The 17,647-nt window shown below is 42.5% G+C and overlaps 1 protein-coding gene across 1 annotated transcript in view; it reads right to left on the bottom strand.

Annotated features, from left to right (window-relative positions):
- The window catches only part of LOC138949998 (uncharacterized), a 114,424-nt gene that overhangs the window by 4,399 nt on the left and 92,378 nt on the right, over nt 1–17,647 (bottom strand). The gene's annotated exons all lie outside the window — the stretch shown is intronic.

Raw genomic sequence — 17,647 nt, 5'->3', positions numbered from 1 at the left:
TCAACAATGGCGTTTTGCAGCAAACATTTTAGTCTGACAAGGTAAGTGACAAAGTGTTACATTTTCCAGCTTTAGTAAACGTTGCGTTGTCTGACAGGAAATGAAGCTTTCAATAAGAGAGTCAGTATCATTCTGTGTACAAGTTACTCTCAGCAGGACTGCAAAGGAATTGATAATGCGAGTCAAAAAGCCCTGTTGCACTCCGAATGATTCGCCTTGATGGAGATCATAACTTGTAGTAGTGCTCAGTCAGATTATCTTGGACATGTGTGTTGCCTGTCGGTGATCCTTTCAAATGTGTATCTGAAGTTTCACTTTTACTTTTTTACGTATAATAATGCGTTTGTTAAAGAGTTGTTCTTTGCTACTGGTGACAAGTGGGGGTCAGCTCACACGGACGCAATACAGTCTAGGGGAGAAACTGGTCACAAAGCACCCAGTACATGCCAGAGAGATAGGAGAATCGCCACAATCAAAGAAAATACCACAATCATTCAATAGATATGGAAATGTTAAGATTTATTGTGAAAATGATAGCAAAAATGGCGACCAAAAACGGGAACGCACACTAGGAGTGTCTTTGCCGACTTACCTCCCGTTCTGTGTGGTTGATAATAGTCGTGTCTGTGCTGTTTTTGTTTAAATAGTAGGCTATCTAATAAAACTGATGCAGTTCTTGAAATGTTGCAAATTATTGTTGTCTTTGTGAAATGCGAGAGTGTTCTGAGGCGTAATCTGCATACGGCTGATGTCACACACAGGGTACCCCACTTCGATCAGCCTATCACTCCAAATGAGCTTTATAGTAGAAAAGCATATATACACTACCAAAACACCGCATAACAGATCTACAAGACTGAGCCAGAATCATTGAAATTTACTTCCTGTATAAAATATTGCAATCAAAATAATTTGATCACGCCGTCGCACATGCAACGCAGGTTACCCTCGCCTTCGATTTAAAGTAACTCCACTCTGACTGAATTACCATCGAAACGCAGATAACGAACTGATTCGGAGATTACACGCCACACATTTATGATATTTTACACACAAATTTCAACTGTGTTGTTTCGCGATAAACAGCCATAACGAACACATGTGGCGCCGTCACGTCGCCTCGGAAGGAGAGACGCAGGTTACCAAGAGATTGTTTCCGATACATGTAGATCTACCTGTCGGATTAAAATCACCGTTTTTCACGAAAGAAAGCTCTTTGGCAGATCTGGTGAGTTGGAAACTGTCTATGAATGTTTCATTTAATGTCAAATGCGTACATTCTTGTCGATATTGTTACCTTTGGGCTCATAAATGAAGTCAATGGTCGTGTTTTTCTAAAGTGACTTTTGTCTGCATAGAACTTACTGTGCTTCGATCATTGACTTGAGAAGACTCTTCCGATGACACTAGTTCATTTCACTACGCGACTGCAGATCTGCAAGGAATTGGAAACTTATGGCAGGGGAAATAAGCTTAACTGAAGACGAATAAGCGGAGTAACTGTTCTTCAACGGATTGCTCTCACTGATCTAAATATTTAGATCTTGTCGTCTGCTAGTAAGTAGTCTTCGGTCGTGTGAAAGTCACATCTATTTCGACTGTGTGCATCGATCCGTGTAGTGAAATGTTGATCTTTGATGATTTGGCAACATAACTTCGCTAAATGTGCTTCGAGTGTATCTCCCCGTTAATCATTTGAAAACGTCTTTTAAAGGCACAGTAAGCCTCCCGTAAACCATCACAGAGCTCCCCGAGCGTCTAAATACAGTACAAGCATACTTCCATTTGAACGCTCACCGAACGGGAACATCCTGGCTGCTTTCTGTCGAGCGTGAGACATTTTCAAAGAATTTATTTTCGTAGACTTGTTCCGTTAACAACAACGGCGCCTCGTTTTTGCGCTAGACCTAACTTTTAAAATCTAAATAATAAATTGACAGCTTGTTACACAAACATTCTTTAATCATAAAAGAATTCGTTTTTCATCAAGACAAGATCAGAACAATTCGAAGTTGTGAATGTTTAAAGAAAAGCCCGGAAGCAGGGTCACGCAAGGGTCGTAGCAGACGACGGCCGGTTTATCAGTGCAAATCGCCGTTCCTCTCAACAGTCAAAAGCCATCGCTAGAGTTCTTGTGAACCACAGCCGTTGTTTCGTGCATAAAAAAACGTGCTATTGTAGATAAGCTCACGTCGAGTCGCATTCAAATGACTAACTATGACGACTGCATTGTGAAAAGGGAAAACTGGATCACACGGGTTCACGATGGCTCAGGGGTAAGATAAACCACGCAAAAATAAATTCTTTGAAAATTGTTCGCTCTTTACGGAGGGCACCTAGGATGTTCTCAATTGGTGAGTGTTTAAATGAAATGGTGTTTGTACTGTGTGTAAAAGCCTGACCGTATCTGTGATGGTTTACGGGAGGCTTACTCTGCCTTTAACAAGACCATGTTTCGACAGCCCAGACGGGGAGGATCCTCGATAGCTCACAGGGTATATAATGTTTTCCGCCGTTTTTTCAAGAATCCTTTCAAATTTCCTATTCCAAAAGTACCCAATGACACGACTCGAGTGGCAAAGAACATTCTCTGCAATTCCTGTCTCAGTCCGTGCAGCCGTTTCGTGTCCTATCGTCATCATACAAACATACACACAGACACACATTGTGACAAGAACCAGCTTTAAAAGTTAGATTATGTAAGAACCATGTGAACCAGTGATTTTTTCTTATGTACATCAGATACTACAGTATTTCTGCTTTATGAAATGCTATATTTCAAAAACAAAACTAGAGATTTGAATTTTAACCACTTTTCCCCCTTTCTTTCTGTCACCAGTACTGAAGAACAACTCTAAAACTTCCATTCAGGTCACAGATCGAACACTCGGAACAGTATGCGTGCGCTTTGCATGCAAGAGTTCGAAGCAGAGTTTTCACCCAAAATTAGAGAGCTCTGAAAATCGTGTTTTTTTCTCCGATTAGTAACCCAAAAGAGAAGACATTATACTTATTCCACTGAACAATGTCGAGGAAATCAGTGTCTTGTGCATTTGTTATGTGAGTGTGTGTGTGTGTGTGTGTGTGTGTGTGTGTGTGTGTGTGTGTGTGTGTGTGTGTGTGTGTGTGTGTGTGTTTGTGTATCAGACTAGTATCACTCTGTGTGTGTGTGTGTGTGTGTGTGTGTGTGTGTGTGTGTGTGTGTGTGTGTGTGTGTGTGTGTGTGTGTGTGTGCGCGCGCATGCGGGGGAGTATGTCAAACTCAAGTGAGCTTTTCTTGATGATGATTGAAGTTTGATACAATAACTCATTAACTGTAAGGGAAATGAGGCTATGGAAGTGTCACGTTCAAAACAACAACAGGGCTGGCCCTGCAAGAGAAAGGTGCGGAGGCAGGATACAGAGGAATTAGCAGAGGTGTGGGCAGATGCAGAGGAATCAGCAGAGGTGTGGGCAGATACAGAGGAATTAGCAGAGGTGTGGGCAGATACAGAGGAATCAGCAGGTGTGGGCAGATGCAGAGGAATCAGCAGAGGTGTGGGCAGATACAGAGGAATCAGCAGAGGTGTGGGCAGATACAGAGGAATTAGCAGAGGTGTGGGCAGATACAGAGGAATTAGCAGGTGTGGGCAGATGCAGAGGAATCAGCAGAGGTGTGGGCAGATGCAGAGGAATCAGCAGAGGTGTGGGCAGATACAGAGGAATTAGCAGAGGTGTGGGCAGATGCAGAGGAAAGGACTGGTCTAAGTCTTCTCAAACTGGTTTGATGGGGAAGAAGGCTGATCCGATAAACAATGTGAAGGTAAGTGAGCACTAGTTATGGATACTTTCTCTGCGTGCAAGAGTTAGAAGATGAAGACGTATGATATCAGAACCAAGTCTAGTTTGGTGAATTCCAATAGAGCGCTATCACCAACAATGAAGAAATTACACTTATCCCACTGAACAATGTTAAGGAAAACAGTGTGTGTTGTTTATTTGTTATATATATATATATGTGTGTGTGTGTGTGTGTGTGTGTGTGTGTGTGTGTTTTTTAGGTATGTGACATTGTGTGCGTGTGGTGTCAAAGTGGTCTGCTGGCCCGAAAAACAATTTTAAGGTAAATCAAGACTAGTTATATGTACTTTCTCTCAATGCTCCCCCCCCACCCCTCCTCTGAACTCAATAATTCCAGTAAGTACCTTTTTATTCTGCAAGATGTGTTAGGTGGATGACTTTGTTGCAGGGTATACTAAATAATTACAAAAGGTGAGGTTTTCAGCTCCCAGTCATAAATTACATTACCGGTACCAAATGTGTTTTGCTGTGCTAGTGAATGTGTGTATTTCCTTTTATGAAAAGATTGAAAAAGAATGACAAATCAGCTTCAGCATTCAGAGTTTGTCTCGATATTTTGTGCAGTAAAATGTCTAAGTACACACAACCTTTTAGTGTCTCATAAAGGGAAGTAAAAATGAACAGTCCTCACAATTGGGGTGCGGTACCGTGAAACACCCCTTTTAAAAACCTTTACAATTCAAGATCTCCCCTATTTCAAGACCTTGCTTTTCAGATTTTCTGGTCATAGCCTCTGGTCATAGCCTCTGGTCATAGCCTCTGGTCATAGCCTCTGGTCATAGCCTCTGGTCATAGCCTCTGATCATAGCCTCTGATCATAGCCTCTGGTCATAGCCTCTGGTCATAGCCTCTGGTCATAGCCTCTGGTCATAGCCTCTGGTCATAGCCTCTGGTCATAGCCTCTGGTCATAGCCTCTGCACATTTGGAGGTCGTAACAGGGGTTCCACTGTATTGTGAAATATGAATTCTGGTTTACTGTTTTAGCTACACCTGTATGCTGTTTGTAAAGAAGGATATTTTACAGATTGCAGGGTTTCATTTACTAGTGCGCCCTGCGCCTTTGACGCATTCAATCTGAAAATGTCCGATCACAATTCCCGTCAGTGCGTCAAAGCGCGCATTTAGATTACGTACCATTGCGCTACCAAATGTACACTTTCCGTCGGATTACACACACACACACACACACACACACACACACACACACACACACACACACACACACACACACATGCAGATAACACGATATAGCGGCTAATTCTCAGATGGCACCATATTGCACCATTTTGCATCTTTGGTCAAAACGCGTACAGGCCTCTTTGGCGCTTCTTCCCTTCTATTCGATGTCCCATCGGAATTTGGTTGAGGGGGACCAATGTCCCATTGCCTTTTTCTCCCAGGCTAAACCATGGATTGAGGGGATCATTTCTGCCTCCATAATGATCTTTATGATCTGACACATTGGCTAGCAGATTACATGATCATGCTGTTATGTAATAATGTAGGAAGTCATAACTATGTTAAGGTTTTTGAATTGTGTCTGCCTTGCAGTTACAAGATACAAGATATTTATTCACCAATTTTGCAAAAGGATTTCATCTTGGCACGGCACGCTAAAAATAAAATAAAAACCAACCAGACACATATGCAGACACACATCACCATGCATGCATACATACGTACATTACACTGTCATGCACACACAGACACAACTCACACACACACACACACACACACAATTATTTACATACTCACACATAACCAGCCACATATCTACATCACAAATTCACATCGTCGCCTTGTAAAGGTAAAAACCATATCAGTTTAAAAGGGATGCCAGTAATATCAATGCAACATTAGTGAATACTAGAACAATACCTAAATATTATAATCCGTTTAAAAGTAAGTAGTACACGTAGTTATTATCTTTTAGTCAGATCATCACATAAAATTATATAATCATAATCTAGCCAGTTAGACAGTTTAAAACAACAGTATTAACAGACTATCACAGATCTACTCAAGCACCTGAACCTAGAGTCACATTGCACAAAACTACTACCATCACAGAACTATTCAAGCACCTAAACTATAAGGACCATTAATTGATGTCTGCCTTCCTGTTCAAGTGTTTAAAAAACAAGACCATCCCTGAAGCACATTTTCCAACCACATGTCACACAGCATTTCTGCTTGAAACATCAGTATTGAATAATATATCAAACTGGCCTTTTTGCGGGTTAGCACTTGACAGATGCTGCTTCAATACCACTTGTAAATAAGACAATTAGAGATACAGTGGCGCCCTTCTTTTAAGATATACAACAAACGTAATTAAAGAAAAGCAGAATGTCTTAGAATGGAGGTTATATCTTAGAAAGTAATGTCTTAATTGACAAATGTTAACAAATAAAAGTGTGTGTGTGTGGGGGGGGGGGGGGCAAACTTAGGGGTTCACTGTACAATGCATGAGTAAACTGGGCATTCAGTCCAAGTAGCTAAAGATGTGTAACTGGCACTTTTGCTCACCAGTAGCACTGGAACACATTTTTACACTAATCAGTGTGTCAGAATGCCAACATTCTGGAAAGTCTATGCCCACAGGTATACCACCCCCCCCTTTTTTTTACGCACACCTGCACTCCAATACATAGATGAATAGATTACAAACACTCTTCTGTAACTCTTTATTTGTGACCCTCCACCACGGAATGAGTCGCATGTCACCTTTGCATGATTTTCATATTTTTACATTTTCATAAAGAGTGGTGAAAACCGTTTTAGAAACGAGCGAAAACTGTTTGAGTTATAAGCCTGTGACTAAGGTGACCCCCACACTGTTACAAGACACTCCCCGAACTTATATTAAGCCTAGCGCAGAACCGCGCGAGGTGACATGCGGCTCATTTCGTGGTGGAGGGTCACATTTTCACACTTTTTCTTGCATTTTGGTTCATGTTTTTCAACCCTATTCGAAGTTTGAATCTGAATCAAGTGTCTTTTTTTTTCAGAGACTATCACCGGGGCGCAGCAGATCCGTGGTTTATGGCGGATTTACCCCACAACACGAGGCGCTCGCACAGCCCTACTTCTCAACAGCATCTCTTTGCGTGGGATAACCGTTACTACCTACGATAAGAACCCCTTCATTCTACATGGGTCGAACGGTCAGGACAGCCCTGCTACCAAGGTTTGGGTGTCAGACATACCGATCTCGGTAGCGAATGCTGACATAGAATCGGCGCTTGTCAGAGTTGGATCTACCCTTCGCTCTAACACCATCATGGAGAAAACACGAGACAGAGACGGGAAGCTCACCCGGTTCATCACTGGGAGACGCTTCCTCTTCATCAGCGTGCCATCCACTCCGCTGGAAAAGTCGCTGAAGGTGGGGGGCTTCACTGCCAAGATTTATCACAGGGAACAACCCAAGGTCGACCCGAGTACGTTGACGTGTCGCCGATGCCTGAGACCCGGCCACCGTGCCTTCGAGTGCACCAGTGACGTCACCTGCTCAGCATGCCGCGTCAGTGGCCACAAGAGGGGAGACCCTGACTGCCAGGCCGTCGCCATGGAGTCAGTATGGGACCGTCCTACCGGACTAGGAGCGGTCGACCACCCTCCCCCCCACGCTCAACTGGCTGACGACGACCACGATGACGACAACGATGACGACAACGACGACGACGAGCGTGGCAGCGACGCCGAAAGCGAGAAGTTCGAGGACTCAACTCAACTCAACTCAACTCAACTCAAATTTATTAATCCATATGGAAATTATGTTGTAACAATACTCATTTCCAATCAAAAGAATAAGAATGCATACTAAACACAGTCTCACTAACGCAAACAGTCATCCGTCAAGTCAAGTCTGCCAACTCACAACTCACTCACACAACAACAGCAACAGCAATACAAATTAACAAAAACCATAATTCCAATAACAAAAAGACGTCCAAGAGTCCACCTCCACATCCACGCACACACAAGGTTTACAAAGCACCACATGTCGACTAGAACACCGCACATTTGGGCTACGGTAATACAGTTACTAAAAATACATACATTACAGATAACCCAGCAACAGAGTACAGTAATAATTATGACAGAGAAACATGATAGAGGCCTCTAACATGTGATTGGTTGAAAGCATGGATAGCTCTGGGAACAAAAGAATTGCGGAAACGTGACGTTCTAGCAACCATAGCCCTCAGTCTACCACTCCTGTCAATGCGTCGAGAGTCAAATTCAGGTTTCAGTGGGTGTGTCTCGTCAGCCAAAATTGAGGTCAGTCGGTCAGTCAGTCGTCTCTGGCAAACTGATTCAATGGTCTCTTGCTTCCTGCCTACAACAGATCCAGCCTTCTTGACTAGCTTTTCTAGCCTGTCACTATCCTGTTTACTAAGGTTACCCCCCCAGCACACACATGCATATGTCAACACGCTACCAACAGTGGACAGATAGAACATTTGCAGGATGTCATTACGAACAGAGAACGATCTAAGCTTCCTTAGACAGTACATGCGCGTGTGCGCTTTCTTCAAGATTTGGTCAGTGTTGGCATGCCAAGACAGCTTGTTGTCGATCACTACACCTAGGTAGCGATAGCTTTCAACCTGTTCGACTTCAACACCAGCTATCACGATAGGCTTGTGTGCTACCTTTTTATATTTAGTCAAGTTTTGACTAAATATTTTAACATCGAGGGGGAATCGAAACGAGGGTCGTGGTGTATGTGTGTCTGTCTGTGCGTGTGTGTGTGTGTGTGTGTGTGTGTAGAGCGATTCAGACTAAACTACTGGACCGATCTTTATGAAATTTGACATGAGAGTTCCTGGGTATGAAATCCCCGAACGTTTTTTTCATTTTTTTTATAAATGTCTTTGATGACGTCATATCCGGCTTTTCGTGAAAGTTGAGGCGGCACTGTCACGCCCTCATTTTTCAACCAAATTGGTTGAAATTTTGGTCAAGTAATCTTCGACGAAGCCCGGACTTCGGTATTGCATTTCAGCTTGGTGGCTTAAAAATTAATTAATGACTTTGGTCATTAAAAATCTGAAAATTGTAAAAAAAAATAAAAATTTATAAAACGATCCAAATTTACGTTTATCTTATTCTCCATCATTTGCTGATTCCAAAAACATATAAATATGTTATATTCGGATTAAAAACAAGCTCTGAAAATTAAATATATAAAAATTATTATCAAATTTTTTTTTCGAAATCAATTTAAAAACACTTTCATCTTATTCCTTGTCGGTTCCTGATTCCAAAAACATATAGATATGATATGTTTGGATTAAAAACACGCTCAGAAAGTTAAAACAAAGAGAGGTACAGAAAAGCGTGCTATCCTTCTTAGCGCAACTACTACCCCGCTCTTCTTGTCACTTTCACTGCCTTTGCCATGAGCGGTGGACTGACGATGCTACGAGTATACGGTCTTGCTGAAAAATGGCATTGCGTTCAGTTTCATTCTGTGAGTTCGACAGCTACTTGACTAAATATTGTATTTTCGCCTTACGCGACTTGTTTCTTCTAGTGTCAAAAATCATTTCTTTAGTTTTTCCTGTGTTCAAGTCCAGGTAATTCTCGTCGCACCAGTCCACAAAGCTGCTAACTTCTTGTCTGTAGTGTGTGTCATTGTCGTCAGTAATCTGTCCTGTAAGTCCAGTATCGTCAGCAAATTTGTCGATGAAGCACGACCCGTGAGAACTCCTGCAGTCAGCAGTATACAGGGAGAACAGAAAAGGTGACAATACTGTTCCCTGCGGAGCTCCTGTGTTGGTATTCAGTACACTAGATAGCGCGGTCTGCGGAGCACCGGTGTTTGTGTTCGGGCCATTAGATGGTACTGTACCAGCCCTAACAAACTGGGGTCGGTTGGTCAGATAGTCTGTGACCCACAATACAGTTGGAACGCTAATTTTCATCTTCAGTAGCTTTTCAGCAAGAAGGTGAGGCTGTATCGTATTGAACGCGCTAGAAAAGTCAAAAAACATCAGTCTAACACATGCTCCAGGTTTATCCAGATGAGAATAGATACTGTGCAACACATGTAAAACGGCATCCTCAACACTTCTACCCTTTCTATAGGCAAACTGCCACGGATCCATAAACTCCGCGGTAAGCACCTGAAGCTTCACTAATACTAGTCGCTCAAGAACCTTCATGACAGCAGAAGTCAATGCTACAGGTCGCAGGTCGTTCATCACTTTGACCGGGGTTTTCTTTGGAACTGGGACGATGCAAGATGTTTTCCAAAGGGATGGGATTTTTGACTGTGACAGAGACATGTTGAAAATCACAGTGAGAATTGAGCAAAGCTGCTCAGCACAAAAATGTAGGACTTTTGGTGTAATATACCATCCGGGCCTGCTGCCTTCTTAGCATTAGACTTCTTGAGCTGTTTCACAACATCCTCCTCAGTCACAGACATGATTTCGCCCTGCTCATTCATAGGAGTGTTCACGAGTCGATCGGTCAGTTCAGTCCTGGTCTGGCTGAAATCATGCCTGTCAAACCGTTTGTAAAACGCATTGAGATCGTTCACATCATAGTCACTTGGAACAGAGCCACCCTTGCCACTACCCTTCTTACCCGTGTACCCACTCATCATCTTCATACCCTCCCACACCCTCTTCATATTGTTGTCCTTGAAATTTTCTTCTATTTTCTCTTTATATTGTCTCTTCCCTTCCTGTATCACAGTATTCAGCTTCTTCTGTATGTTCTTTCGTTTTTCTTTGTCCTGAAAGTTCATTTTCTTCTCATTTATGACAGCCTTGATGTCCTTAGTAATCCATGGTTTATTGTTCGCGTACACCTTCACAGTCTTTTTTGGGATGGCCACTTCCTCACAAAACGAAATATAATCCGTTACAACATCAGTGAGTTCATCAATATCAGCAGACGTTTCAGTGAACACACTCCAGTCAGTACAATCCAAAGCCCCCCTCAGAGCATCAGTCGCGTCATCAGACCACACACACACTGTCTTCTTAACTGGTGGTACTCTTTGCACTAGAGGCATGTACTTCGGGATCAAATGCACTAGACAGTGATCGGATTTGCCTAAGGGGAGCAACTTGCGGCAGTTGTAAGCCCCACGCACATTCGAGTAAAGCAAATCTAGCGTGCGATCACCGTGTGTAGTACAGGTAATGTGTTGTTCAAACTTGGGACCAAGTGACTTCTTCAAATCACAGTGATTGAAGTCTCCTGTGATGATATTAAGCGCATCAGGAGCACTTGTTTCGAGGTTGTGCACATGACTGGTGATGATGTCAGCAGCAGCGGCAGCATTTGCAGAAGGTGGAACGTACACGACAGAAACCATTACTTTGGTAAATTCTCTGGGCAAGTAGTACGGCCGTGCACTCACTGTGATAATTTCAGCGTCGGGAGTGCACTGTGTCTACTTGACTGCTGAGTTGTTTGGGTTGCACCACTGCTTGTTGATGTAGACGCAGACACCGCCCCCTTTCTTTTTGCCCGATTCGTTAGACCTGTCTCCTCTGTAGAGACTGAAACCGTCGGCTGCTACATGGTCGTCACTAATGGTGCTCTTCAGCCATGTTTCTGAAAACCATCCTCCCTCCCCCCATCGCTTCCTCGACTCCAGCCCTTCTCCTTTCGACACCCCTTCCCGCAGCTTCATCGAACGCCAAAAAGAACGGTAAAGGTAAAGGTAAAGGCAACAAAGACAAAGACAGACAAGCGAGAGACAAGCAAACCACTCTTGACTTTCAACCGAGACAGCGATCGGCCACTCCCAAGCTGTCACGTGAGGGCGGGGATTCCCCGCAGTCCAGTGACACAGCTGGAAAGCAGGGCAGGTATGCCAACAAATAATCGCACATACCCCACGTGCCACACGGATAACGACCCCGTTATTGCCCACGGACTTTCCTTATGGCCGCGTCTTCATTGAACGTTTTCTCTCTAAATGTTAGAGGGATCAGATCAAAGATGAAAAGAAAATCGGTGTTTACTTTTCTTAAACAAAAGAAATACGATGTAATATGTTTACAGGAGACTTACATAACGGGAAGTGTGTCGGACGAGTGGATGAAAGAATGGAAGAATGGTTTCGTGTTCCATGAAGGGACATCGCACAGCGCCGGTCAAATGATTTTGTTTGGAAAGAATGTTAGTGAAGATGTCTCTGTATTGTTCTCGTCAAAGAGAATCTTAGCGACATGTATTAGAATAAAAAATAAATCAGTTGCAATTGTAAATGTGTATGCACCTAACGAAACAAAAGAAAAAGTTAAGTTTTTGGATGAGTTGACGGAAAAAATTAAGTTTTGAATGCGATGAGATCATAGTATGCAGGGCCGGACCCAGGGGGGGGGGGGTTCCAGGGGTTCCGGACCCCCCCCCCCCCCCCCCTGGAAAAAGCATGTACCTTGCTTTGAGTGGGTTTTTTTTTTTACTAGTTTTAGCACCAAAACAATGCTGCTCTTAACCCTCAAAACAAGGCCCAGAATGCACCAGATTGCACAGATTTTAACCGTTTTTCAAAAATTTTCCGGGGGAGCATGCCCCCGGACCCCCCTAGTTCGCGCGCCTGAAGCAGGAGCGCGCTTGTGGCTTCGCCACTTCGCTGATTTGCCCCCCCAAAAAAGGAGGAACCCCCCCCCCCCTTACAACTCATTTGGTCCGGCCCTGGTATGTGGTGATTTTAACTGCGTGTTGAATAATGAAATGGATGTTATAGCTGGCGAGAATCATTCTGGGGATAACGTTGCCAAATTTAATGATGTGGTTAACACATGTGATTTGTATGATGTCTGGAGGTTTTTCAACCCGGATACAAAGGAATTTACCTGGTCAAGAAAGACTCCGTTTATTGCCAGACGACTTGATTACATTTTGGTTAGCTCCGGTATTTTTGATTTGAACTTTGATTGTGGCATTGTCAGTGTTCCTTTTTCAGACCATAGAGGGTGCCTGGTTCGATTGAAAGTAAGTGAGATTGTACGAGGCAAAGGTTATTGGAAGTTTAATAATTTGATGTTGGAAGATATTGATTATGTTAATGAAATGAATATTTTTATTGAAGGATTTTGTAGCGAAGAATTGGATTGTCAACTGGATTGGGAAATGTTAAAAGTTAAAATTAGAGAGTTTACCATTAATTATAGCAAAAATAAACAGTGTCAAAGGAGAAATGAAGTTGCAGATTTGTGTAATAAACTGAATGATTTAGACGTTTACTTGAGTAAGAATCCTAACTGTAATGATACCCAAGCAAAGCGTGAACACGTGAAAATGGGTGATTTTCTGTTCATGCTCCAGGACTTGGAGGCACTGGCGCTTGATGACAGCAGGCTCCCACTGGCCCACACACAAAGAAGAGATTGACGATGCCCTCGTCCTGGAAGAAGAAGAGGAGGGAAATATCAATAAAGCCAAACGATACGCAGCATTCAGACAACTTGCATTGTGGAAAGATATTGGCTATTTGGGTGAAGGTGTGACTGTATGAGTCGCCATGTGCAGTTGCTGTGTATGGCTCATAGGAATGCCATTTTAGATCCAACTGGCCAGTACACTGACTTTCTTCCTTGTCGCCTGTATTGAAGTACATTGTGGTGTTAAACGAAGTGCGTTTCTGTATGGGTTGGTTTACCCATACTCTGTATTTGGCATCATTCTGTATTTTTTCATGCTTCATCTCTCAAAGCACATTGTTTTTGGCTCACGTAAGTGTAGCCTATGCGATGATAACTTTTGTCTGTCTGTGCGTGCGTGCGTGCGTATGTATGTGTGTATGTCTGTGGTAGAAACTTTAACATTTGAAGACGTCATATTACATTGACGTCACATTATGACGTACGAGGGTTAGACGTCACGCGATGGAATTACTGAAAGTCTCGGTGATTGTTATTTTGAGCGGGCCGAGACTATTTGGCAGTCGTGTCCATGTAAGTAGGCTACATGCAGACAGACAGATCTAGATCTAGTGTCTCGCTTTCTTGCACAGTTTCACCTATGCTCTTTCTGTGTGTGTGTGTGTGTGTGTGTGTGTGTGTGTGTGTGTGTGTGTGTGTGTGTGTGTGTGTGTGTGTGTGTGTGTGTGTGTACTGTGTGTGTGTATGTGTGACGGAGTGATTGAGTTTGTGTTACTGTTTGTCGATTTCTTACGTGAGCCTTGAAGGCTTCGCCTCTTGTTTGCTTTGTTGATGTACTGTAAACTACCTTGTAAGCGCCCATCCCCAACATTTGGATCAGTGTTGTCAACATATATTGTGTGTGTGTGTCTGTGTGTGTGTATGTGTGTGTGTGTGTGTGTGTGTGTGTGTAGGTGTGTTGTTTATAATGTGTACAGTTCTGCACCCTGTAGAGACATTTTCATTCTAGGGAATACTGAAAGACAGCTATGTTTATTTCATACTCTCGTCACTGGAGTATCTGGATAGCCCCGCGAAAAAAAGATGAAGATGAGGGAGGGTCTTCTGAAGTTGAAGAAGTCTGCTTTGAGTGATTTAAAGGGAGCATGTGAAACGACCAGTGTTTGATTACACCATTTCCCTCTGAAAGATTTTAGCTCTCTAAAGCAATCTTACCCCTTTCTTCGCCACATCAATGGCTTGGATTCCCGCAGTGGGGCACTGCGGTTATGAAATTAAAGGCCCCTCCTGTTTTTGGAACCGCAGGAGCTTTCTAGTTTGCTGTTAGGTAGATTTTTGGTTCCTCTTTCCTGTCATGCTCTCTTTTTCTTCATGAATTCTTTTCTTTTTTCTGCCTTCTTGCTCATTCACCTGTATTTTTTTCCAAAAATCTCTTCTCTTGCCGCTTGTCTCGCGATTCATGTATAGTTTAATCTGTTAGTGTTCTGATGTAAGTCCAGCAGTAGATAGGTTAAGCCTATTTTAACATACTGGAAACTGGTAATCTTCCAGTAGGTATTAATTTAGTTTTACTAAAGCCTGCTGGTACACAAGTAATGGGTTAGTGCATTTGTAAACAGGAATCGCTTGACAAGTGGCCCCCTTCATCCCCCCCTTCCTCGTCCTGATATGGCTCTGCGTAGTCGGCTGGACGTTAAGCAACAAATAAACAAACAAACAAACAAACAATGGCTTGGATCAGTATCAATGACTGACTGAATGACTATTCATTGTGTGTTTTTCAGGATGTGTGTACATACATTCTCACTGAATGAATGTTTTTGTTAGGTTTTCAGTGTTTTTATTCTGTTTAGGCCCTTGCATATCAAGCGAAAGATACCCACACGGTGACTATTTGTGCACGGAAACATATCCTATTACAATGTTCATACCAAAATATCAAATATCACCATTTCTAACGAGGAACTGATCCGGCACAGGCACAGTACCTAGTAAACGCCCGAACCCCTACTTTAAGAAAAATCTGTGCATAAGGGGGATGAACACTTAAAAGGCAGTTTACGGTACTAATATTTCTCCTCATTTCAATTTCTGGTCTCGGTATAGTTACGTGTACGTATTGGGATACTTGGGAGTTACATCTCAAGACTCAAGACTCAAAGATTTTAATGCCCTCATAAAAAAACAAGGAAAATCGCCTCGCAGTGTCAGGCGGTTTAAAACATAAATAACATCTCAATCACTACCAGTTTAAAACTCCACTAAAAAGATCCACAACATTCTTTGCAATCACTCATGCATACAGGCACCCACATTTACACACGCACAAGCACGCAGGCTCGTCCGCACACACACACACACACACACACACACACACATACACACACACACACACACACTAACTAACTAACTATCTTCCTTGTATACCCTCTCTCGTCTCCCCTTTCCGTTATTAAACTTACAATGAATTAAAAATGCTCAGCGTAAACTGTGTTGTACACCTAAGGTTAGAATATCTTAAAAGTTCATTTTAAGAGACATGATTGCACTCAAAAGTTACTAAATGACTACCAACACTTTCAATCCATCGGACGAATAGCAGAGTGTCCGGTCAAGTAACACACGCGCACATATAAATGCACATTCGATTATTGGGCCAATACCAAGCATCTTTTATATATATATTGAAACGCAGAATTCCATGACTAGTTTCATGTTAAGCACATTTGAATTGTTCAGAGAGAATGTGTGCCTGTGGTTTTGAGATCTACATGGAATAAAAACCGACATCGCTCTTGACAAAGGATTATGTTTGTGTGTGCGCATGTTGTTTTGTTTATTGATAATAATTGACTTTTGGTCAAATTGTAACCATGAGTTTCTGTAGCAAAGATGCAATGATCAAAATAGACAGAAGATAATAAGATAATTAGACACTGGGCTGCAAATTGCTTCAATTGTCCTTGTATTTATCTGTAAAATCATCACGATGTCCATGGCATGTATAATACAGTGTCGCCCCCCTTTTATGACCCCCCATTTAAGACTCCCGCCTTTTTAAGACCTTGTTTTCTCACACTTTCCGTTCATAACGTCTGTACATTTACCCCCATTCAAAGTTTTAAGACTCCTTCCTTTTAAAGACCCGATTTTCTCAGATTTGTTGATGTCTTAAAATTACCACTGTGGTAATAATGCATCTTTAGAAATTGAACACACATGCTGCAGTTTATTATAACCATGAAGGAAACAAGAGGCGAAGCCTTCAAGGCTCACGTAAGAAATCGACAAACAGTAACACAAACTCAATCACTCCGTCACACATACACACACACACACACACACAGTAAGCATAGGTGACACTGTACAAGAAAGAGAGACACTAGATCTAGATCTGTCTGTCTGCATGTAGCCGACTTACAGACACGACTGCCAAATAGTCTCGGCCCGCTCAAAATAACAATGACCGAGACATTCCTTCTCGTGACGTCTAACCCTCTTACGCCATAATGTGACGTCTTCAAATGACGAAATGTTAAAGTTTCTACCACAGACATACACACGCACGCACGCACATACGCACATACGCACATACGCACGCACGCACAGACAGACACAGTTACGATCGCATAGGCTACACTTACGTGAGCCAAAAACCACTGTTTCCAAACTGTGACAGTGTCTTACCCTCAAACGTACATCTTTTTAAAGAATCCATCTATATTATAATACGCGTGGCCTTTTTCGCCGTGTGGACGTATCTCCTACCAAACCCCGCCGGTTTGGACCCTGTCCCTCGGTTTTCCCGTAGGAACGGATCGCGATGAAGACGATAGGCTGGGTTAGATTGACGACTTCGAAAGCGAAATGGCTTTTTGAGGCCTTTTTAACGTGAAATGTCGTAGCAGACAGAATATCCCAGCTATCCCATTGGCCGAAAGCGAACGGTTTGACTAAACACTACGCGACCGCACCTCAGACGAACCTAGCTGTGTGTTTTATTTCTCTACCCCAGACGAACCTAAAATAATAAGAAGATAGATAGATCTGTTTATCTGTTAATGGAACTCCAAAATATTCCATAGATTTGTTTACTTAATTTTTAAAAGATAAGTTCGAAACATTATCATCTGATAAGTCGCCGTATAACCTTATAGGTTCCAGCGACTAAATATTTTCCCCCGGTGCAACCATAGACATGTACGTCATCATGATCTCCCCTTAATTTGACCGTTATTTTGGCTGTCTTAGTGAAATGGTAAGATATATCTCTATGTTTTTTACATGTAAGTGTTCGGAAAAAATACAGTTATAGCAGTTATGTACAAAAATAAGCAGCATATGCTCTTTTCGCCAAAGTAAAGTCCTTTTTTCTTCTGGTTTCTTATATGTGTCACAGCACACTGCAAGTTTTTAGGCGAATAGCAAGTGAGTGGTATATATA

Source organism: Littorina saxatilis, linkage group LG16, assembly GCF_037325665.1.
Source record: "Littorina saxatilis isolate snail1 linkage group LG16, US_GU_Lsax_2.0, whole genome shotgun sequence".
NCBI lineage: Eukaryota > Metazoa > Mollusca > Gastropoda > Littorinimorpha > Littorinidae > Littorina > Littorina saxatilis.
This window is presented reverse-complemented; position numbering and strand designations above follow the sequence as displayed.